Source organism: Gobio gobio (assembly GCF_949357685.1).
Source record: "Gobio gobio genome assembly, chromosome: 9".
NCBI classification, from domain to species: Eukaryota; Metazoa; Chordata; class Actinopteri; order Cypriniformes; family Gobionidae; genus Gobio; species Gobio gobio.
Window position 1 is genome coordinate 48,957,077 of NC_137115.1, and position 25,037 is coordinate 48,982,113.

The 25,037-nt window shown below is 38.9% G+C and overlaps 1 protein-coding gene across 5 annotated transcripts in view; it reads left to right on the forward strand.

Moving 5' to 3' along the window:
- The window catches only part of plekha7a (pleckstrin homology domain containing, family A member 7a), a 159,947-nt gene that overhangs the window by 24,180 nt on the left and 110,730 nt on the right, over positions 1–25,037 (forward strand). For 2 of the 5 annotated variants that reach the window (XM_079825014.1, XM_079825005.1), the window contains exon 1: positions 14,694–15,191. The exons of the other annotated variants lie outside the window; for them this stretch is intronic. The gene's annotated coding sequence lies outside the window, so the exon portion shown is untranslated. Of the gene's footprint in view, positions 1–14,693; positions 15,192–25,037 lie in introns of those variants that run through there. 5 annotated transcript variants of the gene reach the window in all.

Sequence of the window (25,037 nt, forward strand, 5' to 3'; positions counted from 1 at the left end):
ATACACATCACTGCAATCAAATACACATCACTGCAATCAAATACACAATCAAATACACATCACTGCAATCAAATACACATCACTGCAATCAAATACACAATCAAATACACATCACTGCAATCAAATACACAATCAAATACACATCACTGCAATCAAATACACAATCAAATACACAATCACTGCAATCAAATACACAATCAAATACACATCACTGCAATCAAATACACATCACTGCAATCAAATACACAATCAAATACACATCACTGCAATCAAATACACATCACTGCAATCAAATACACAATCAAATACACATCACTGCAATCAAATACACAATCAAATACACATCACTGCAATCAAATACACAATCAAATACACAATCACTGCAATCAAATACACAATCAAATACACATCACTGCAATCAAATACACATCACTGCAATCAAATACACAATCAAATACACATCACTGCAATCAAATACACATGACTGCAATCAAATACACAATCAAATACACATCACTGCAATCAAATACACAATCAAATACACATCACTGCAATCAAATACACATCACTGCAATCAAATACACATCACTGCAATCAAATACACAATCAAATACACAATCAAATGCACATCACTGCAATCAAATACACAATCAAATACACATCACTGCAATCAAATACACAATCACTGCAATCAAATACACATCACTGCAATCAAATACACAATCAAATGCACATCACTGCAATCAAATACACAATCAAATACACATCACTGCAATCAAATACACAATCACTGCAATCAAATACACAATCAAATACACATCACTGCAATCAAATACACAATCAAATACACATCACTGCAATCAAATACACAATCAAATACACATCACTGCAATCAAATACACAATCACTGCAATCAAATACACAATCAAATACACATCACTGCAATCAAATACACAATCAAATACACATCACTGCAATCAAATACACATCACTGCAATCAAATACACAATCAAATACACATCACTGCAATCAAATACACAATCAAATACAAATCACTGCAATCAAATACACAATCAAATACACATCACTGCAATCAAATACACAATCAAATACACATCACTGCAATAAAATACACAATCAAATACACATCACTGCTATAAAATACACAATCACTGCAATCAAATACACAATCAAATACACATCACTGCAATCAAATACACAATCAAATACACATCACTGCAATCAAATACACAATCAAATACACATCACTGCAAACAAGTATGTGCCCACACTGAGGTACTAAATTGCATGTCCCTTCACACCAAGGACGATAACTATTACAATAATTGTATAGTTAAGTCATAGTTTTATAACTTTTAAATATTCTTTAAAGTTTTAATAATCATTCTAATTATATGAGAATAGGGAAGTCCACACCATAGTTATAACGATAACAGAGGAACAATATAATTCGAATCAGTCTCAAAACATTTTTTCTTTTCTTCCAAACGATGGATAATAAAAGCTTTAACAGCCAATCAGAATGCCTCAAGCTGTTTTATTTTGGTATCAACTTGGTGCCAGAGTACCAGGTTTTTTTTAACTATCTTGCACTAATGAGGTTTTCTCTAAGTATGCATAATATTATACCAATAACTACAGTCAAATGAAACTGCAACAGTTGCAGGAATGAAAACAAATAAATTTGCAATTCGTCTTTGATAATTAATTGCAATTCATCTTTCATAACTAATGCCAAAAATCATGGTAATTATTATGCCCTGTTTGCAAATCTCTTAGAGCCTTATCTAATGCATCATATGCAGCATAAATGCTGTAAAAAGTCTGCACTTCTTGTTTACCGATCATCTTCAAGCCCTCGTTTTCATCCGAGATACTTCTTTAAGTCTTTAATGAGGACAGAAAGAGACCGGCTGGTGTTTGATGTTTGCACTGATGTGGCGCCTCACATGATTCCAGCGAGAAGTTGTCATGTTTAGGTGCAGTTGTTTTGGATTTTCTTCACATTTGCTTTGATAAAGCAGGGCTGTGCAAAGCACAGGAACACTGCACATTAATATTGTCGTGGGATGTGTCATCTGTGCATAGGGAGGTTTTGTATGAAGACCAAGCTATTGGAAGAATATCCAACCTAAAATGGTCTCTGTTCTTTCTGTCTTCAATTATTCATAATGATTGCTGTTTGAAGTCTCTTTGATAACGCCAGGCTGTTTCATTGTTTCTGAATCATTAAATCCTGCCTTAGTTGCACTGTTGTACTGATCCATATAATAAGGCAAATTATGGACTTAAAACCTCACATTAACAGAAAAAAAAAAAAAACAGGTGGTGCCAGAGGTTTAAGGTATCCATATTTTTATATTTATGTTTTACATTTTCTATTAGTGGCCAATGCCATGTTAAAAACAGGGTCACATGACAAGCAAATTAATTAACTTCAAAATTACCATTCAGTTCTGTCTAATAATATTAATTTTACATACTTTTAGACTCTGACAGGTTTTGTCTATGTGCCTCAAGGTCTATTTAAGGCAGGTCGCTGTGATTTTGCCAAGTTAGACATATTTTGTTGATCCTGGAACAACATTCACGTCTGAAAATGTAGTCCTAACCCTATCCCTACCCATAACTTATCCCTAAAATCAGAGGGGAATGATAGGTGAATAACACTGATGTAGAAGCACATAACCCTGGTTGTAATTAAACTTGATGTAAAACTTGTCCCTCAAATCTGATTGGTTGATTGGAATGTTGTTCTAGGATCAACATCTTTGTGGAACATGTTGTACTCGATGTGAAATCACGTTCACCATTTAAGGCAGTTGTAAGAGATGTTGTAAATCAGGGGTGTCCAATCCTTCTCCTGGAGGGCCACCATCCTGCAGAGATTAGCTCCAACCCCAATTAAACACACCTGAACCAGCTAATCCAAGTCTTACTAGTCACCGTCGGCCTGAGTCACTGCGGTTACTCCCACTGAGAGGCAGCATTGGTTTTCAGCGAAAATGCCTAAAAAAACACACAAAAAATCTCAAATGGGAAAGAGCTTTGAGATTGACTGTTCAAACAGATTTGACAAGAAATCGGAGGTATATTTTTATAGACTGCTGAAAGATACAGAAAAGAGAAGCACATGGATCGCTGAAATTCACAGAAAAAAACTGTACTCCAGGCAGCGAAACGTGGATTTGCAGTTATCATTTTGTGCCAAAATTGTGAATTTTGGGAAAATCATACCCTATGAATGATATTTTAATATTGTATTGACAACTCATCAATTAAATATTTATCATCTTATATTCTGCATAATTGGATGTGTTTAAATAACACTGACAAAAACTATACAAGTTTTAGGGCTGGACGATATGACGATATACACACCAACCAGGCATAACATTATGATGTGAAGTGAGTAACACTGATCATCTCTTCCTCACGGCACCTGTTAGTGGGTGGGATATATTAGGCACAAGTGAACATTTTGTCCTCAAAGTTGATGTGTTAGAAGCAGGAAAAATGGGCAAGCGTAAGGATTTGAGCGAGTTTGACAAGGGCCAAATTGTGATGGCTAGACGACTGGGTCAGAGCAACTCAAAAACTGTAGCTCTTGCGGGGTGTCCCGGTCTGCAGGGGTCAGTCTCTATCAAAAGTGCTCCAAGTAAGGAACAGTGGTGAACCGGCCACAGGGTCATGGGCGGCCAAGGCTCCTTTATGCACGTGGGGAGTGAAGGCCGTGTGGTCCGATGTAGCTCAAATTGTAGCTCAAAGAAGTAAATGCTGGTTCTGATAGAAAGGTGTCAGAATATACAGTGCATCACAGTTTGTTGTGTATGGGGCTGCATAGCCTCAGTCTAGTCAGGGACAGGGTGCCCATGCTGACCCCTTGTTCACTGCCAAAAGCGCCAAAAGAAAACGTGAATCATCAGACCAGGCCACCTTCTTTAATTGCTCCATAGTCCAGTTCTGATGAATCACGTTTTCTTTTACATCCCGTGGCTGTCCAGGTGCATGTGCGTCGCTTACCTGGGGAACACATGGCACCAGGATGCACTATAGGAAGAAGGCAAGTCGGCGGAGGCAGTGTGATGCTTTGGGCAATGTTTTGCTGGGAAACCTTGGGTCCTGCATCCATGTGGATGTTACTTTGACACATACCACATACCTAAGCATTGTTGCAGATCATGTACACCCTTTCATGGAAAAGGTATTCCCTGGTGGCTGTGGCTCTTTCAGCAGATAATGCGCCCTGCCACAAAGCAAAAATGGTTCAGAAATGGTTTGAGGAGCACAACGACGAGTTTGAGGTGTTGACTTGGCCTCCAAATTCCCCAGATCTCAATCCAGTCGAGCATCTGTGGGATGTGCTGAACAAACAAGTCCGATCCATGGAGGCACCAGCTTACAGGACTTAAAGGATCTGCTGCTTACATCTTGGTGCCAGATACCACAGCACACCTTCAGGGGTCTGGAATCCATGCCTCAGCTGGTCAGGGCTGTTTTGTCAGCAAAAGGGGGACCAACACAATAGTAGGACGGTTAATATATGTTATGCCTGATGATCGGTGTATAACATTGATATAAGTGATCACCCGGATTTGGACCTATATTGTATTTATATAAAGCGTTCATACGCAAATTTGCTTTATGTATTTCCCTGGCATCGAAATCAGGCTCGGATAAATATCAGGAAACACAATTCCTGCCTGCATGTGAATATCCATGAATCACTGGTGCTTTGGTAAGTTGTAAGGAACACTTATATTGAGCCAACCTTTAATTGAAACTGAAAACCGTTTGTTTTACTCCCGTTTTCGCTGTTTCCCTATTAACCCTCTGGGGTTCTTCATTTATGGGTCACACTCAGTAGCCTGGCTCCGCCCTCCTACGTACTTCCGCTCAATTTTCATTTTCCTTAAGTACTCCGTCTGGGACTGCTGTATATGCTTAGGTTTTCGCCCAAACAATTTTTTTACCGGTCCAATCAGTGAACAGAGGGAGTGGCTGAGAGCGATGATGTTGATGTCGTGCGCTAGTTTAAGTTGTAGTTCAGTAATGGCGGCGGTGAAAGATGCGAGTGTGTGGCGCCACTGACGAATGTCCAGAAGTTAAAGCCGGAGTGTGGCGAGGTGGACGAGCGAGCGAGATCGGTGTGCGTGATTGAGACACACCGGTCTCGAGTCCTCTCATGAGGGAGCACGGAGGCATATAAGGACGAGTGACACCGGTGAAGGACGAGAGTGGACCTGGCCTGGATTTTAAGTTGTGTTTTCTTTACATTTTGTTATGCATGTGCGCGGCCGTCGTCCGTGAGGGGCTACCGCTTTTACTTTTATTTTGTGTTTATTATTTGATTAAAAGTTGTTAAAGATCACCTATCATGGAATTTTTAAATTTACCTTTCATGTAGTGTGTAACATAGATCTAAGTGAACAAAAACATCCTGCAAACTTTGAAATATGACAGTGCACCGTATATATAGTAATTTTCTTTCAAATGTAAGAGTCGACTCTGAGTCATTTTTAAGAATCGTTAGAAGACCGAAGCTTTTTCTCTGACTAGAAGACGTCAACTTGTCAAGTTATTTGAATACGATACGCCCACTTATTGCGCTCCAAGACGCCAGTGAAAGCTAGAAAACATCATGGCGACGAGACGAGGTGTTCTGAAGTGCGACTCAAAAGCAAACTTTTTTCATCTGCCCAAGGATGAGCATTTGAAGACTAAGTGGCTTGAAGACAAACCATACATCGTCGCGATTGTGTGTTTATTAGTCTTCAAATGTCTCTATTTGCATGTTTCGCGATCTCAGGAAGCTTTTATTATGGACTTCTATTACGGCACATGGTTCTTCTTCGTCTGTCTGTACCATATATGGACTACATGTGCACAGAGCGCCCTCCGGCTGCCAGTATGAATTGAAAACAACACATAAGAGACTCAATCGCTCATGATTAGGCTACATCTGCGCATTTTGAGGAAGTATTGAATAAAAAATACTCCTCTGTTTAGAAATTTGACAGACATATGAGAATCTATCAATATTTCTCCTCATCTGCACACTTTTGAACTAAAAGCCCTGAGGGATGTTGATTTGTCGCGAGTCTTCGTGAGGAGAATAGAGGAGTTTTTTTATGAATGAGATCAGCTGAGGCTCATATTACAATCAAACGGTTCCGACGCGGTTTTCATATTCATAACTCCTGACACATATTAACAAATTACTGTCACTATAAGACTTTGAGAATAAAACAGAGGTAAAAAATGGAAGCTACTCTTAGATCTTTTAAATGATGTATAGATTGACATGGTAATTACTTACATCTGACAGTCATTTGAGCTAATTTAAACAAATAAAGCTTGAGGACGAATGCGCCCTCAATCCAGTTAAGAGGTTCTGAAAACCATTTATGGTGATGGGCGTTCCGTTTCCGAAAATATCTGCACAGACTATACCAATCACAACTGACTGGGTCATCGGACCAATCACCGCAGATTAGCGTCACGAAAAGGCAGGGTTTTGAAAAGTGAATCACTAAAGGAATCATTTGAGAATCGCTGTCAAAACAGGTAAAAATAAATGTATATTATAAGAAAACTAAAGTCTTTTTTGTCATTGCATGCATGCAAAACTGTTGTTGGGGACTTCTAAAACAATATTTGTAACATTTTAAATGCCATAATAGGTGCTCTTTAAACGTTCGCCGGTTCCCGCCTCCTTCTTCCTTGAACAAACAAACTCCCGTTACACGGAGCAAGAACAATCCCTGCTGAACAAACCCCAAGTGTTTACAAGAGCAAAATATTTCATCACCGCTCAAAAAATAAAAGAAGAAAAGCACGAAAACATTTGAATTGGGCTGTTATTTACGGCAGCATTTATTCTTATCATACCAAGCATATGACATTTTATTTACAGGATACAATCACGTTATGATTGCACGAGATATGCACCGCGAGAGCAGGGCGTCGGGTCAAAAATGACCCCCATAGGAAATGAACGGGAAATTAGTTTTTGTATGCATACAATCTACAAATCAGCCAGGATGCAGAAAAAAAGGACTCAACAGTGAAGAGGTGAATCTCTAAAACATCAAGACTCAAGAGTGCTAAACAGACAAAAAAACTCACATACACACACACTTATACACACAAAAATACATGCACACACAAATTAACGCATGCCATTCCAAAAGCTAATTGTGTTTTTGTGTGTGTGTGTGTGTGTGTGTGAGTTTTTTTGTCTGTTTTGCACTCTTGATGTTTTAGAGATTCACCCCTTCACTGTTGAGTCCTTTTTTCTGCATCCTGGCTGATTTGTAGATTGTATGGACAAAAAACCTCTGTATTTTCATATATTTGCCAATTTCCCATTCATTTCCTATGGGGGTCATTTTTGACCCGAAGGTCCTGAGTGTGACTATTTTTTTACGACCACTTAGACTTTTCAAATTCTGTCCCTAATTTTTTGGGTGTTCATATACGAAGTACCAATAAAGTCACCAAGTTTCAGACCATTCAGATGAAGCTACGATTTTTAACATTTTTTATTTTAAAAAATTCGGGTCAGAAATGACCGAAGAGCCCCAGAGGGTTAAATCCAGTCATGCAGCAGCTCTTTCGCCACTTAGGGGGCTGAGGGGGCATGTTTCGGCGGGAAAGTGATATCAATCCATACCCTCTATACTAGAAACTTCCAGGCAGGTGTGTTGAGGCAAGTTTGAGCTAAACTCTGGAGGGCAGTGACCCTGCAGGACTGTGTTTGGACAGCCCTGTTGTAAAGTGGTATAATGTTTCCACCATAGACAACGCACTTAAGGTAAATTAAAGAAAACATCACTTATAAATAGTCACTTCCAATAAATTGTGTTGAAAGGTTGTCTTACTCATAACTTTTGCTATTAGCAATTACCATTATATGACCAATTCAAGTATGATATATTCATTTGTACAGTACAATTTACATCCCAAAGTGCTCATGCCTATTATAACAGGATTTTGTAGGAATCAGATGCCTTCCCAAAGTGTGGCCTGAAAAAAAAATATTCCCCACAGACACCTTTCACAGTGCGCGATTATCCCAATTTCAGCCTTTCAGTGAAGTCCAAAGCCTGTGAAATGAAGATTTGTCCGGTCTGTGGAAACTTTGATTTCTTGCATCCATATTTAGTTTCAAGTTGAACCTTTGATGTTGCCGTGTCTTTTATTAACTAGGTCAGTGACTGTTTGTTAAAGGAGGTAATGGAGGTTAATAGAGCTTTAATGAAAGATGCTGATTGACTGGTGCATGGCACATTTTCATAGCTGTTATGAAAAACTCAGTTGTGTCAAAGACACAGCACACACACACATTGACTGATTTTGGATTCTGTCACATGAATCATACTGGGTATAAGATGAGCATCATGAGGTTCTTTCAGAGACGTAGCCTACCTAATATTTGCCTTTTATTTCCTTCTGTAACAAGAGTCTCACAATATTCTTTAAATAATTGATAGAGAAGCAGCAGATTTACATTTGGAGATCAGTCATAATTCAGTCATTGATTATGATGTTGAAAATCAGTGTCTGTTACTTGTTTTAATACAGTTTTCAAGACCTGTTTAATTGAATCACATTTCATCTCAGCTGCAGTAAGCTGATTCCAATTGATTCCAGATTTCTATTGATATTGCTGTCTAATATTTCCCTGTCTTGTACCGTTCATGAGCATTACTGTTTTTGGAATAGTGTGGTTAAGCCCTGCAGGCTATCTTGTAGTACAATGTATAAAAATAGTAAGGTCTGTGAGTCTGCTGAGATCTGGAATAAAATATCTGGTTCATAGATGCTCTTGAGACGGCAGTAGTAAAGGTGCACCATTCTTTTTTGGACTGAAATATAGATGTTTCGATGCTGTGTTGAATTTGCATTTTGTAAATGCTACTATACTTCTGTTCAGAAGTTTGGGGTCAGTTTACGAAATCAATACTTTTATTCGACAATGTCCCGTTCAATTAATCAAAAGTAATTTTTTTGGTAACAATGTTGTCGTTTTTACTAATTCAAATAAATGCTGTTCTTTGGGACTTTATGTTCATCAAAGAATACTGAATACGCCTAGCTCTAAATGGGTCTTACCAATCTAAAATGTTTGAACGGTAGTGTATGTTTGCAGCTTCCTGCACTCTTCAGAATAATGTTTTTTTTATTGGCATCAGTGGTTCCATTAAGAACCTTTACCATTCCATAGAACCTTTCCAACGCACAGAAGGCTCTATAGAGGAAAAGGGTTCCCTAGGATATTAAAATCCTCTTCACACTAAGAAAAAAATGGGTTCTTTTAAGAACTGATAACTGATAGGTTCTTTGTGGCATAGCTGCGAAAACCCACTTTTGGAACCTTTATTTTAAAGGGTTTGGTATGCCTTTTTACAGAGTGTCTATTCACACCAAGTGCAAATAGCATGCCTTTTTTGGCAAGTGCTATTCGCACTAGCTCCGCCTAACAATGGTTGGGCCAAACAAGATAAAAAAATGCACGCATATTTCAACGTCTTCAATGGCGTAGTCAGTAAAGCTTTGACCCGGGTTCGAATCCCGCCTTTTGCCGAGCTCGCTCTTCTCCCTTTTCCCATCACATATCACATCGGAAAGGCATTTACTTTCGATAAAAATGAAGAAAATGTTCTAAAAGTGGAAATAAAGTGCCTAACGAAATGTTTAATAATAATAAAAGCATTTATTGGGTAGGGTTGGGGTAGGTGTAGGGAGGGCTTTTATTGTCCCATTAAGACGGCATTCATTTAATAATTTTAATACATATAATCCTTTACACTCTGTTATTATTACTGAGGTGCAAATAGTATGTATCTGTCAAAATCAAGTATAAATAGCATCTAATTACTATTTACACATATTGCAAAGAACTGCTACTTTTACATGATGTGAATAGAATATATCACTATTTTCACTTAGTGTAAAAATAATCTATCACTAAGAAAATGTCGTTTTCATTTAGTGTAAATAGCTGCTGCCTTGTTTTTATTCAAGTTTAGAGTGAAATACACAAATGCTCATTGTCTCTCGCAGTGGTTTTGTATGTTGTAATTAGGATATTTGTTGTAAATTATTGGGGCAAATTACTTTGCTTTTAATAATCTCTTGCAAGTCTGAACTCGTTCGGTGTACCAGAATAGTCTACAGAAGGTCATAACTCAGTGAGCTTGGATTTCCGTGTTGACACACAGAGAAAGAGGCTGCTGGTAAGATTTATAGCGCAAATCCTTACACATCAGGGAAGATGTCCTCTTGACTTTGATGACTGTATGCGCTTCAGACTGCTGTGTGCTGCCGATAAGCTGTATGTACGTCACTAATCACACACTTCCCTTTAGCTGATAACATTGACCAGACCACACATTCAAATCATATGACCGCACACGTCTGTGATTAACGTGGGCACAGCTTCAAGGAAAATCTGTGACACAGTGGTGTGTTTGGTGCAGGTTCAGTCGTGATCAAATTAGGATATTATAATGCATCGTGATATATGGAATCATGGGGCATTGCATGCATCACAATGTGTTATCATGAGGTAGTTGCTGATGTCCAGCACTGGTCAGTAGTGATGGAAGACACGTAATTGTGCCAGTCACTGGCTAGCCAGCTTAACCTCTGTGGCTTATTTAATGTAGCTCATTACTCTAACTCTTACTCACTGATTTAAATAAAGCACCGACAACCCTTCAATGCCCCAAGGAGGGATTTCCATCTAATTGCACATGGAGAAGAGGGTGATCTGTCCTCTTTAAAGAAGGATATTTCACATACACATCTGTCTTGCTGTTGATCTCTGATTCATTTCTAATATTGATTTTACAAAAATAACCTTCATACCATTCAGGGTTACCTTAACGTCACCATGAAAATGGTGAAGAATTCACAATGGAATGGACAATTTATGGATTATTGCAATATTTATTATAAATTATTTTCTGTGAACACACCAGTCTTTTTTTCTTTATACATCTGCCCTTGTAATCTTTGATCAAAACGTGACGTCTCTTCTCGGATGACAACCTGTCACTCACATGACATCCACCAATAGCAAACCATAACCATCCAACTATCCAATCAATTCCTGATCGACAAAATCAAGTCCCGCCTACATTAGTTCTTGTTCAAGAAGCCGTTTCACTTGAATATACGTCACAATAGGGAAGAAAAGACTATCGCAACTTACATTTAATGCAGCTTTAGAAATAAAAATTCTGCCATTATTTACCCGGTTCACGCATGTCATTTTATTTCTTTTTGAAGAATAACACAACTGTGTGCTCCTATTCATAATATTCATAATTATCCAGGGTTTAAGTGGACTAAATGGAGAAGTCCAGAGAAATCTGACATTTTCACTGGAAGAAGTTGACATTTTGATTTAAATATATGTATATATTTTTTTTAACATACATGGATTAATCATTCTATAACATGCATTTACATGCCGACTTTAAGACAACTTAAAAGTAGACAAAGCAGGAATGAAAATATGGGAATATGAGTTATTTAAATGCTTCTTTGTTCTGACACTAACTAAAAACAAAGCATATCTGGAAGGAGACAGACTATGAAATATGTACTGCTATTTTAATCTCTGCTTTATGGAGCCAACGTTTTAACTTTCACATAAATTACTTGAGTTCACATTCAAGTGAAGGCCTAAATGAGATCAATTTGCTACTGCCAGCATGGAGCTCATGAAGATTGAAACTGAGATTACAATTCCACTCGCACTTTATTCATTTTAGTTTAAACTTGTCTTTTTCTATATTTAAAACCTTTAAGTCTTGATTTAACAGAAGTAATGACAGATTGTTTTTAATGTATTATGACGTAGGCCTATATCAAGTAAAATGGATTATTGGAGGGTGGGATTTGATTCTATCCATCAGTTGTTGATTGAATGGAGGCAGATCCGAATGCAAGCTTGCAATCAATTGTATGAAGGGGCGGGGTTTAAGCAGACTACACTCTAAAAAATGCTAGGTTAAAAATAACCCAAGTTGGGTTGAAAATGGACTTACCCAGCAATTGGGTTGTTTTAACCCAAATGCTGGGTTAAAACAACCCAATTGCTGGGTTTGTCCATTTTCAATCCAACTTGGGTTATTTTTCACCCAGCATTTTCTAGAGTGTAAGGGTGTGTTCACACTTGTAGTTCTATTTCCTTGGTTCGTTTGGTCCGTACCAAAAAAAAACATTTAGTTCTGGTCCACTTTATGTTCACATTGGCATTTTAACACCGAACCTAAAGACACCGAACCTAAAGGCACTATCAGGTTCACAACCTGATTGGTTGGCTTTTATGACGTATATTTCGCAACGGAACTTACCGAACATCTAAAACAAGGCGCTGGGCTAACTGCACTCGTTGTATGTGTGTAGCCTACATATGATGGTATTTTGAACTCGCAAAGAGCTTATAAAATGTGTAAAGGAGTCAAAACAGTGGCAGGAATCCCTCCGGCACACACACACACACGAAGATCTGCTGCAAAGAGACGCGGTTCTGACGCCTGTACCGAACTGTGATGGGCAAACTAACGACTATGACGAGAAAAAACAGGTGTGCTTGATCATTCGGTCCTTTTTAGGGTCGCATCTTGTGACTAGGGGTGTGCCATATCATACCGTCCACGATAATACCGGTATACATTTTTACATGATAAAAAAGTGTCATATCGCAATATCAATGATATAGCGACGCGATGGCGTATGGCGCATTTACGTTCCCTAGCGCGCACAACAACAACACCTGTCAGAGTATACACGAAGAGCAGCATGTCAGCCTCCGATAATGACTTAGTACCTAAAAAGAGAGCTACTTGGTTACAAGAGGTCAGCCCTCTTGACAACTGACAAAACATTGACAACTTAAAGCTGCTATTGATGTTTGCAGCGCAATATTTGACCGGAAGGGTAACATTGACAGTTATTTTTGTCAGTTACGGCTCTTTAGATCTAGCATTCTGCCTTCTTTGAATCAGACACAGAGATATATTGCGTAAGATTACATTTATTTGAATGAATGGATTATAGCACTTATTTGGATTAATTATCGAGAGAGAGAGAGAGAGAGAGAGAGAGAGAGAGAGAGAGAGAGAGAGAGAGAGAGAGAGATTCGTACCTGTGTGACTGCGTCTCTCTTAATGAAGATGTGGGTTTATTACTGAAAAATTGCGATGTAAACCTATCGTTGCTGAGAAATATAATGTAGTGATCCAGTAACTTAGCTATTTTATTGCTAAAAGTCACGGGGCGGCGTTAATAACAAGTTTCTGTGCTCATGAATGTGCAGCGCGATCTCTGCTCTCTGAATGCGAGTGACGTGTGTGTGTGTGTGTGTGAGCTTCAATAGCCCCGTTTACATTCACACTTTTATGTAATTCCAATTAAAATCATTCCGATTGAACGATTCTGTGGACCGTTTACACGAGACTTTATCTAAACCGATCTGGTGTTGCTGTAAGAAACACCTCAGAAAAATACATTCTTCTGTCAGGCGCAGTTGAAGTAGAAAGTACCTGGGGAAAAAAACGCTGTCAGATGAGATGGCGTAGCCAGGCTATGTCTGTGTCATTATTCCAACATTATTTTCATAACTTGTTACAAAATAAAAAGTTTAACACTTCAGAAATATTTGTGTATCCTTATGAAAGCAGTGTTTATATACAGCATTTTACATTCAGACTTTCGGACTTTTAAACCGATTACAGTGCTCTGTGTAAACACACCTGAAATGAAAACAGCGCATTAATATAGAACGAGGATTCATCTGACTTGGAACTACCTCTGCATTAAACGATTTTATTGCACACCTTCCAGCCAATTAGAATCAAAAATTCAGACAGACCATGGCATAAATTACATTAGTTATTGTTAAACTAAAATGTTATGTTATGGTTTTGTTTTGTTTGCACTAATAAATGCTGTTGCCTACCAGCTGCAATAACCAATAAAACGTATTAACCATATTTCTTTTTTCTATATCGTCATAAATATCGTTATCGCAAATATTCTTGAAATATCGTGATATAATTTTGAGGCTATATCGCCCACCCCTACTTGTGACATCATGGACCAAAGACATGTAAACGAACCAAAAACAGGACGTGTTGCGCTCCTATTCCGTTCGAATTGCACGTTGATCTTTTCATCGGTCTATGTCCACTTGTTTGGTGTGCACCAGGGATCAGATGGCAGCGTTTACACTTATTCAAATGAACCGCGCTGACAGAGCAATCGCACCTGGGTTCGTTTTAATCGAAGCAAACATGCCAAGTGTCAACACAACCTAAATGATTGGAGAAGTCCTGCATATGTCACCAGAAGTCTGTTTCACCCGGAAGATCAAGTTATGTCATCTTGATAATAAATGATGATGCATGTTTACGTTGAAAAAAACCAAGACCTAGTCAGTGACTTTTCTTTTGTCCGAGTAATTTCCAGATCATTCTCTTGCTCTTTCATTTAGATATATTTCCCATCCTGTGCTCAGTCTATTTTTCCCTCCAACAACACTGCACATCCTGCCTGTGACAGAGACAGGCAGAGATTCAAAAAGAGTAGGTTCGCTCTTTTCACCCCTCCCTTCCTCTTTCCCTCCTCCCCGTGAGTGTGTGCAGAGGTACGTCAGAGCAGAAGACTGGTGTATATGTGTGTGTGTGTGTTTGTGTGTGTGGCTGGTGAGGAAACAGGAACGTCGGAGATAGGAGACTCCACACAGACAGCAAAATCACGATGCTTACGCCTTTGCCTGCTTCAACGGCTAAATGTGTCGGTTTCACCTATTCTGTGTTTTGACGGCCACGAACCTCTCTGCTGCTCTCTCCTGAGAAATGGATGGGATTTAGATCCTGGAACATTGGGGCTCTTCTCGGGACTCTTTCCTTTTACTCAGACTGATTCGTTCCCTTTCTTGCATTATTTTCCTCTCTTTAATGAAGCCTGCATTTACTTTGCTATTAAAATGAAAGCAATGGAACTGGTCTTTCTGTAAGCGTCAGTCATCCAGTCGTTCGTTTGGAAGTTTGGCACTTGGAGCTGTTTGGATTAAACATGTGGAGCCAGTCAGGATATTCCAACCACTACCAGCCTCATCCCGCTCACCCCTTTTACCATGTACCCTACAGGTGGGTTGGCCTTCCTCTTTTATTTTAGATTGAAGTATTTGAATTGGATTTTGGCGACACTGTTTACGGATTTCACATTAATTTTCCTCTTCCTGTAATGGGGAGTGTCCACAGAGGGGTCATGTCAGGATGGATGTGCCTGGCTGTTGATGCTGAAACCGTTTGGCAGGTTTTAGTTGGATAAAACTAGATTAAATGGAAATCACGTGTGTCTGTGGCAGGGATTACACTGCAGTGAGAATGAATGAGAACTGCTTTATTTATGTGCAAGACATTGTGGAATTCCAGCAGGTCCTGTTGAACTGGCAAGTTGAGTGAGTTCTGTGGAAGGGAAGACGTGATGCACAAAAACATGTCATGCATACTTCAGTCCCCTTTTATCTCTCTGTGAAGGTGTATAATATGCCTCCATATTTCATTGACTGAAGGTTTTGTATTTCTTGAATACCAGCTGAAACATTCCAATCTTTGAAGTCAAATACTTCTGCAAGTGTGTTTACTTTTCTTATAACTCTTTCCTGATTGCTTAAAAAGAGATTGTTCTTTCATTATTTACTCATTGCAGGCTTTCATTATTGCACCCATTGTATTTCTCATGATTCAGTGGAAATGTAAGTTCAGAGTTTATTTATATTTCTGTGTACTTTCAGAAGCACAGCAGGGGTTGCTTTATTCCACTTCACTTTGTTTTCAGCTGCATCAAGATAATTATGCCAACCCCATTATTGTGAGTTGCATCTTTAATAACTTCTATCAGCATAATGCGTTTACCGTTCACTTTCCCTGGTTAAAGACTGAAAAAGTCAGTGTAACCTACATTTATTTTATAAAATAGTCCTACTTCTCTAGCATTTGTTTAACCAGCATATGAGAGTGCTTTGCTTTTGATTCACCTGATAATGCTTTTGATGAAAGTATTGCTTGGCTGATTTTGAGTAACATTTCTTCCACTTTTCTCTAGGACTACAAGTTTGAGCTTTGAGCTAAAGTTTTTGCTTTAAAGGGATAGTTTGCCCAAAAATGAAAATTCTGTCATCATTTACTCACCCTCAAGTTGTTCCAAACCTGTATGAATTTTTTCTGCTGAACACAAAAGAAGATATTTTGACAGTTGATGGAGCTCATTGATTTCCATAGAATAGAAAAAAATATTAAGGAAGTCAATGGGGCCTTCAAATGTTCAACTGAAGAAAGACATTCAAACAGGTTTGGAACAACTTGAAGAGTAAATGATGACAGAATTTAAAAAAAAAAAATTTAAAGGAACACGCCGACTTTTTGGGACTTCATCTTATTCACTGTATCCCCCAGAGTTAGGTAAGTCCATGCATACCATTCTCATCTCCGTGCGTGCCATAACTCTGTCTGACGCACCCACCGCTAGCCTAGCTTAGCACAAAGACTGGAGGTAAACGGCTCCAGCTAGCCTACTGCTCAATAAGTAACAAAATAACGCCAACATTTTCCTTTTTACATGTTGTGATGTGTATATTGACATCGTGTACTAAGACCGACGGAAAATGAAAAGGCCGATATGGCTAGGAACTATACTCTCATTCCTGTGTAATAATCAAGGAACTTTGCTGCCGTACCATGGGTGCAGCGGCGCAATGATATTACACTCTGCCTGAAAATAGTCCCCGGCACACTCTGTGCAAGCAAGTTGTCACGTTGGTTATGTTGACGGAAGTTAGCCTATTTTCAGCACTGCACCCATGGTACGGCAGCAAAATTCCTTGATTATTACGCAGGAATGAGAGTAAAGTTCCTAGCCATATCGGCCTAGAAAATCACAACTTTTCTTTTTCCGTCGGTCTTAGTACACGATGTAACTGAACTTGTGATCGGTGTGACATCTCTTAATTTACAGCTACAAACTGATAACGGTCACATAGGTATGATTTAAACCATGACAAAGCAATTCCACTAATACCTACATAATTTTCGAGTCTATTCAAAAGAATGTTGTGGTCGATAGTATCAAATGCAGCGCTAAGATCGAGTAACACTAATAGAGAGTAGGGCTGCAACGACGCGTCGACGTCGTCGATGACGTCGACTACGAAAATACATCGACGTGCGTGAAATGCGTCGACGCGTCGGCGGCACATTATTTACGTTCTAGAATGGAACAGAAGATCTAGAAAAATGGCAGCTTCTGCTCCCGGGCATAGTGAAAATGATCATTTATCATATAAAGCCAGACCGCGACATTCAAAAGTGTGGGAGTACTTTAAACAGAAGCAGAGTAAAACTGTGCTTTGTTCGCTCTGTAACGCCGGTTTCACACTGCGCGCGGTGGCAGAGCAGAAGCTGTGCGCGTGGAGAGCGGGAGCTTTCACACTGCCAGTGAGTGTTGCCAAGTCCGCTTTTTTCCGCGGAATTTGGCTACTTCTACACTGTTGCCGCGGGCTGTGTCTCATGTCCGCGGGTTGAAGCAAAAAAACACACATATTTAACCCCCCGAACGCGATGTTTACCAGAGAACCTCCCCGAAACGCGATTGGGCTTGTTTCGGGCTAGTTTTGAGTAACGAATGGGTGGGTTTTGTTGTGTAAACCTGGCAACCCTGCTGCTAGTCTTCTCTCGCGCAGCTGAACGCGCCACGCGTGTATTGCAACAGGCGGTCACATTTTCCTGGGTTCTTCTCCGACCCCAGTACGTCTCGTGCGTTTATTTATTATGGGCTGCATATATCTCCTGTTAATGCGACCTGGTTCCGCTCTGTCCCAAACACATATGCATAATAACTTGCTGTATATAGGTAGTTTACATGATTAACGTAACATTAAAGTTAAGATATGCCTCTAGTTTTAATCATTTAAATGTGTCTTTGAAGTTTGGGCAAAAATTTCTGGCAGCTTTAGTCGTTGTTTATGCACATGTATCTTCAAAATAGACGACTAGTTATACATTAACACTATGCTGAAAGTTCCTGGATGTGAACCTTTTGCAGATAAATACAAGTGCATTTTCTTTACTATTGACACAAATCAATAAGTAAATCATACTCAACTACTATAGTAAACAACTTTTCCTAATTAGGCCTACTCTGTATACATTTTATGATGAATAGTATCATTATATATTATGTTTAAAAAGCTTCTTGTGTTCATATATTTCATTATAAAATGGCATACTATGTACACTACCCTTCCTGAAATACAATTAATATTGTCATCATTCATTGATTTCATGTTAAAATTATATACAAATTCACTACCCTCTTTGAAATACAATAATCAGTAAAAAAGAATAATAAGATTAATCTGGAAAAATAATCGTTAGATTAGTCGACTAATCGGAAAAAGAATCGTTAGATTAGTCGACAGAAAAAATAATCGTTAGTTGCAGCTCTAATAGAGAGATACAGCCACGATCGGATGATAAGAGTAAATCATTTGTAACTCTGATGAGAGCAGTCTCAGTACTATGATACAGTCTAAATCCTGACTGGAAATCCTCACAGATACCATTTCTTTCTAAAAAGGAACATAATTGTGAAGACACTGCCTAAATTTTTCAACTTAATATCCAAATAAATCTAATTATTAAACTAAATTAACCATATAAACTAAATTACTGATCTAATCACTGATCTAAAGCCCACACTGTCACTGTATGATAATTGAAATGAACTGATGACATAACCGTTTTCTCCAGAACGGCTATACGGCTGAATAAAATTGTTGCATTATTTTCCTGTTTAACACTGTGAAGCTGCTTTGAAACAATCTGCATTGTTAAAAACGCTATATAAATAAAGTTGACTTGACTTGACTTGACTTGACGTCACAACATGTAAATAGGAAAATGTTGCCGTTATTTTGTCACTTATTGAGCGGTAGGCTAGCTGGAGCCATTTACCTCCAGTCTTTGTGCTAAGCTAGGCTAGCGGTGGGTGCGTCAGAGTTATGGCACGCACGGAGATGAGAATGGTATGTATGGACTTATCTAACTCTGGGGGATACGGTGAATAAGCAAAAGCCTGTTCCTTTAAGGCAGTGGTTCCCAAACTTTTTCTGCCAGACCCCCCTTTTGTACAGGAAAAATATTTTCAAGAACCCACCACATGCACCCACATCAAGACACTCTCAGACATAACCTTGCATGCAAAATCCTATAGTATTTATTTGAAACATTGTAATTAATACAGTACTACAACATCTCAACTTCAATAGGCTTCTCTTTGCGTTTATGATGTGAAGTCTTTAAGTGGCATCTTAACTTGTTCAGCTTCATACTGTCAGATTATTTTGAGGCTCACAACACACTGTGGTCTCTCTTCATTACCTCTGTTGTACTGGTGAATCCGTGGGCGAGATATGCCTTGTCATATTTTCTTGTCTCGAGGCTGTCAAGATTGGTTGTGACAAAGCGCTCAGTCCAATCCATTTGTCATTTGTGTCAGAAGTTGCATTAGCACTTGGAGTTATAATAAAATGGGGCTTCAGTTTACTGTCGGAAATTTGTCATGTTGTGTAGTGCCGCTCCGCATCCAGTGTAGACAGCCTCACTGATTATAATGGGTTCTATACGCGTCACGTTCGGTAGTTCAGTGGTTCCCAACCACGTTCCTGGAGGACCCCCAACAGTGCACATTTTGGATGTGTCCTTTGTCTGACACACCCACATCAGGTCTTGGAGTAGCTACTAATGAGCTGATGACCTGAATCAGGTGTGTTTGATTGAGGAGACATGCAAAATGTGCACTGTTGGGGGTCCTCCAGGAACGTGGTTGGGAACCACTGCGGTAGTTGGTCGTTTTGGTAGTTGTGGTGTTTGAAGTAGATTCATTGCTTTATTTTTACCTGGCACTGACAGTTCTTTCACAAACGTGGGAAACACTGCATTAAGGATTGTGTCATCTAAAGAGTAATGCACGATAAATGTTCATTTTTAATGTTAGCGTTTTCAGCCCGATGAGAAAATGCAACGTGTTGCGCAAGTCTGTTATATAGGATACATTAAATTATAATGAGAACATCATAATTGTGTGTTGGGGACTTTTATGGGGAGACTTTTGTTTTTGTAATCAGGCTCTCAAAAATTATATAATTTTTTTATTAGATTTATCGGCCAGTGTAAGTTAAAGGCTTTCAGATATAAAGATTTAGCGATTATCGGTATTGGCAAAAAATGTCATATTGGTTCATCCCTACTCTTTGATTTTTCTATATATGCTTGGTAAAAGTGACAGGTTGAGTGATTGTACATAAAAAAATGTTATGCATGCATGCAATTAAAAAGTCGATTGTAGCTAGCTTGAAATTGCAGATATAAACTGAAACTGCCCATAAAACCCCTGCCCATAAAACTGTTGATGAGTTGGGAGAGTTTCCACTTTTTGTGTATCATCTCATCTCATCTTTAACAATAGAATAACATGGCCACACCTAGTCATTAAAGTATTTGGTTTGCATTATGTTTATAACTTCATCAAATCAATATCGTAATGATCTGCTCTATTAAGTAGCACATTTAAAGACATTTCAGATTCAGATCTGTATTAGGCTCCAGCATCCCTGGATAAGGGGCTTGGAGAATGGATGGATGGATGCATTATTCTGAGCTCCTATATAAAAGGCCTTCAGGCCTGTAGGGTTTCCCTTCCACATGCAATTTAAAACAGAATATGGTCTGTTTTTGAATTGAGCTTGACTTCAACTATGAAGGATCAGTCAACCATGATGCAATTTTGGAGTTATTGAATCATCTGGATTATACATAAAGCAGTGTTTAAATCTACTGCACATATGGTTCTGCTGCCTGTAAAGGCCAGCATAAGCACAGCGATTGGTTCATTAGTGTGATCATGACCACACATTCAGCCACTGTGTTTTTGTTAAGGCTTAATTGTGTACAAATCTGTAGAAAGTGAAAGTTCAACTTTAGAGTTGATTTTTGGTTGGGATCAGCAGGAAAACTTTGATGTGTATGCGTACATCTGTGTCTTTGCATTAGCATGTATGTGGATGTGTGGAGCAGTTGTGGTTTCTGTTATTGCAGCGAATGGATTGGCTGAGTGAAAGAGCAGATTGTCTTGATTCAAGTCCTGATTCATCTTAACAGACTTAACCAGTCTGACCTCATTAAAGGATTAGTTCACTTCAAAAATTTCCTGATAATTCACTCACCCCCATCTCATCCAAGATGTTCATGTCTTTCTTTCTTCAGTCGAAAAGAAATAATTTTTTTTGAAGAAAACATTCCAGGATTTTTCTCCACATCATAGACTTCAATGGCAACCAAAATGTTGAAGGTCCAAATCAATGCAGTTTCAATGGGCTTCGAAGGGCTTCAGAGGCTCGGCGTGATCCCAGACGAGGAATAAGGTCTTATCTAGCGGAAACGATCTGTCTATACTTTAAAAACTGTATACTTTTTAACCTAAATTGCTCATCTTGCGCTGCTCTGCGACATACGTCTGCAATCACGTCGGAAAGGTCACGCTAGATGTAGGCAGAAGTACCGCCCCCATGTTTACAAAGCGCACATGCTAAGACTAATACAAACATCCTTTAGCAAAAAAAGGTAAAACCACGATGTCGGACGATTTTGAAGTTGAAGATGGAGTGTTTTTTTAAAAAGGGCATTTGTATTAGTCCTCGCACGTTCGGTTGGGTTGGACTTCCGCCTACGTCTTGCATGACCTTTACAGCGTGATTACGCAAACTATGGCACGTCGCAGATCTGCGCAAGATGAGCAATTTATATTAAAAAGTAAGAAAATGGCCAATGGTTTCGCTAGATAAGACCCTATTCCTCATCTGGGATCGAGCAGAGCCTCTAAAGCCCTTCAAAGCCCTTTGAAACTGCATTGATTTGAACCTTCAACATTTTGGTTGCAATTGAAGTCCATTGTGTGGAGAAAAATCCTGGAATGTTTTCCTCAGAAAACTTAATTTCTTTTCGACTGAAGAAAGAAAGATGTGAACACCTTGGATGAGATGAGGGTGAGTAAATTATCAGGAAATTTTCATTTTCAAGTGAACTAATCCTTTAAAGGAACACTCTTTTTGAAAATAGGCTCATTTTCCAAGTCCCCAAGAGTTAAACAGTTGAGTTTTACCGTTTTTGAATCCATTCAGCCGATCTCTGTATCTGGCAGTAGCACTTTTAGCATAGCTTAGCATACATCATTGAATCTGATTGGACCGTTAGCATCGCCCTCAAAAATGACCAAAGACTTTCAATATTTTTCCTATTTAAAACTTGACTATTCTGTAGTTACATCGTGTACTAAGACCGACAGAAAATGAAAAGTTGTGATTTTCTAGACCGAACTATTCTCTCATTCCTGCGTAATAATCAAGGAACTTTGCTGCCAAACCATGGGTGCATCGGCGCAATGATGATATTACACAGCGCCTGAAAGTAGTCCCCAGCTAGGTAACTTCCAATGTGACCGGCACTAAGTTTGTACCAATGAAAAACAAGGAACGAAAGAATCAGTGGTTGGCTGATCTGAACATTGATATCAAAACACCGGTAGATTCAATCAAGAAAGTGCGTGTTTGCTCAAAGCATTTTGGGCCAGATGACTATTTGGAAAACATGGATAGTGTTACCCGTACCACGGTACGCCATCTAAAGGATATGGCCATCCCAACAATATTGAAAGGACGTACAGGACCAAGTGTATCATTACCCATGGGTGTAAGTATCCATTATTATTTGTAGTTAGCTTGAACGACCTGCTGTTGTCTTTAGCTACCTGTGAAATGCAATCACTGAGTGTGGGGGTTTTCTCGACCATTTGGTTTATACAGTAAATAACATTAGTAGTTTTGTTGTAGAGTTCTGGTGAGGAAGTGTATAGTTTGATTAAAATAAACGTGTGGAATTGTCGGTATTGTTTATCTACAGTTTATATGGTACAAAATACTAGTGATGTTACGTTTACCGCTGGGTGTGAATTGCGCTCAAAAAAACGTTGACTCACCAGTTCGAATCTGCTCTCCTCCTCCATTCTGCCCCAGTCTGTTCAGCCACACTTTCTTGCCTTTCACATTCCAAAAGCTCATCTTCAGTGTATTCCGGTTCAAATAGATACGGTTCAAGATCTGCACTAAAGTAAATATCTTCTGAATCGTCTCTCACAAATGTATCCATGGTTACAAGGCACACTCCTTGTGCAAGTAGGTTGTCACGTTGGTTATGCTGACGGAAGTTAGCCTATTTTCAGGCGCTGTGTAATATCATTGCGCCGCTGCACCCATAGTACGGCAGCAAAGTTCCTCGATTATTACGCAGGAATGAGAGTATAGTTCGGTCTAGAAAATTGCAACTTTTAATTTTCCATCGGTCTTAGTACACGATGTGACTACAGAAGAGTCACGTTTTAAATAGGAAAAAAATTGAAAGTCTTTGGTCATTTTTGCGGCCGATGCTAACGGTCTAATCAGATTCAATGATGTATGCTAAGCTATGCTAAAAGCGCTGCCGCCAGATACAGAGATCGGCTGAATGGATTCAAAAATGGTAAAACTCGACTGTTTAAAGGAACTGTATGTAAGAAATGTATTTCAATTAATCATAAAATGGCCCTGATATATCACTAGACATTAAGAAATCATGTTAATTTCAAATACTTATATCACTGACAACGGTTGTCCAGCCAAGATATTGTCATTTTAAAAGTGAAGTTGCAGCCCTCAACTGATGTTGATGTTGACATGTTGTGTCATGCCTGAAGCTCCACCCTCCACCTATCTACCAATCACGAAGTCAGTAGTGTTTCTGCATTCTGGTTGCCAGCTCTGCACTAGTTACTACAGCTGCAGCTACAAACTTTTTGGATAAACAATGTCTAACTTTACGAAACCTAAACGACCTCGTTATGAATCAGAAAAACGTCGTGACAGTGTCCGAAATAAAACAAGGATTTGTATAAGAGATGCCTTTGAAAGATGGAGACGGCTGAAAACGGAGAATAATTTGAAGACTGATGCCAACGTTGCTAATTTTCTCCTGGACAGGTAAGGTTCATCTATGTTTGGCTAATTTGTACTTAATGTAAATGGACATTTCAAATATTCATGACAGTCGAACAAAGTTATGCATGTTCGTGCAAAGTAACGTTAGGTTAGCGCAGATGGAGGAGGTGGGTCATTGAATTGAAAAGGTAACGTTAAGGAATTGTTTGGTAAATAAAAACGGCAAGTCGTCATTGCTAACATTAGTAATGCATTATCAGAGCCCGTTTCTCTGCCATTATGCTGGGACGCTGAGGAAAACAACATTAGCACGCCTATTATGGCAATGTGAAAACGTATTTGAGACAGTAGCCTAACGCTCAGTAAAAATTATTCCTCATTCGTTCTTCGCATATATAGTGGACAAAACATGCTGCAAGTTGACCTGTATGACCATTGCTAATGTTATTTAGCTTTGCTGTAATTTTACTATAATATACTATAGTATTTTTTCATGTGGGAATGAACTGTCACATACGGGCGTTTACGATTATATTTGGCTAATCGCCATTAGTAAATTTTTGCGATTCATAATTACTTCACAAAACATCGCTCTTGAAGCATGAACATAATTAACAGAAAGAAAAAAAACGTACTGTGTACGACACGTCACTTGCCATTGAAAGCTCCTCGTAGCAGCCTACGTTCCTGCTGGATCCTGCAGCCTATCTGGCAGCCTCGAGTCAGGGGAGGGGGAGAGGGGATACACCGCTCAACAGTAATTTGAAAGTGATTGCAGTATCAGTTTTGGCCACAGTCCTACATACAGCTCCTTTAACTCTAAGGGACTTGGAAAAAAATAGGAGTGTTCCTTTAATATGATGGCATATAACTTGCCTGAACCTCTTAATTGATCACCAGTTTCATT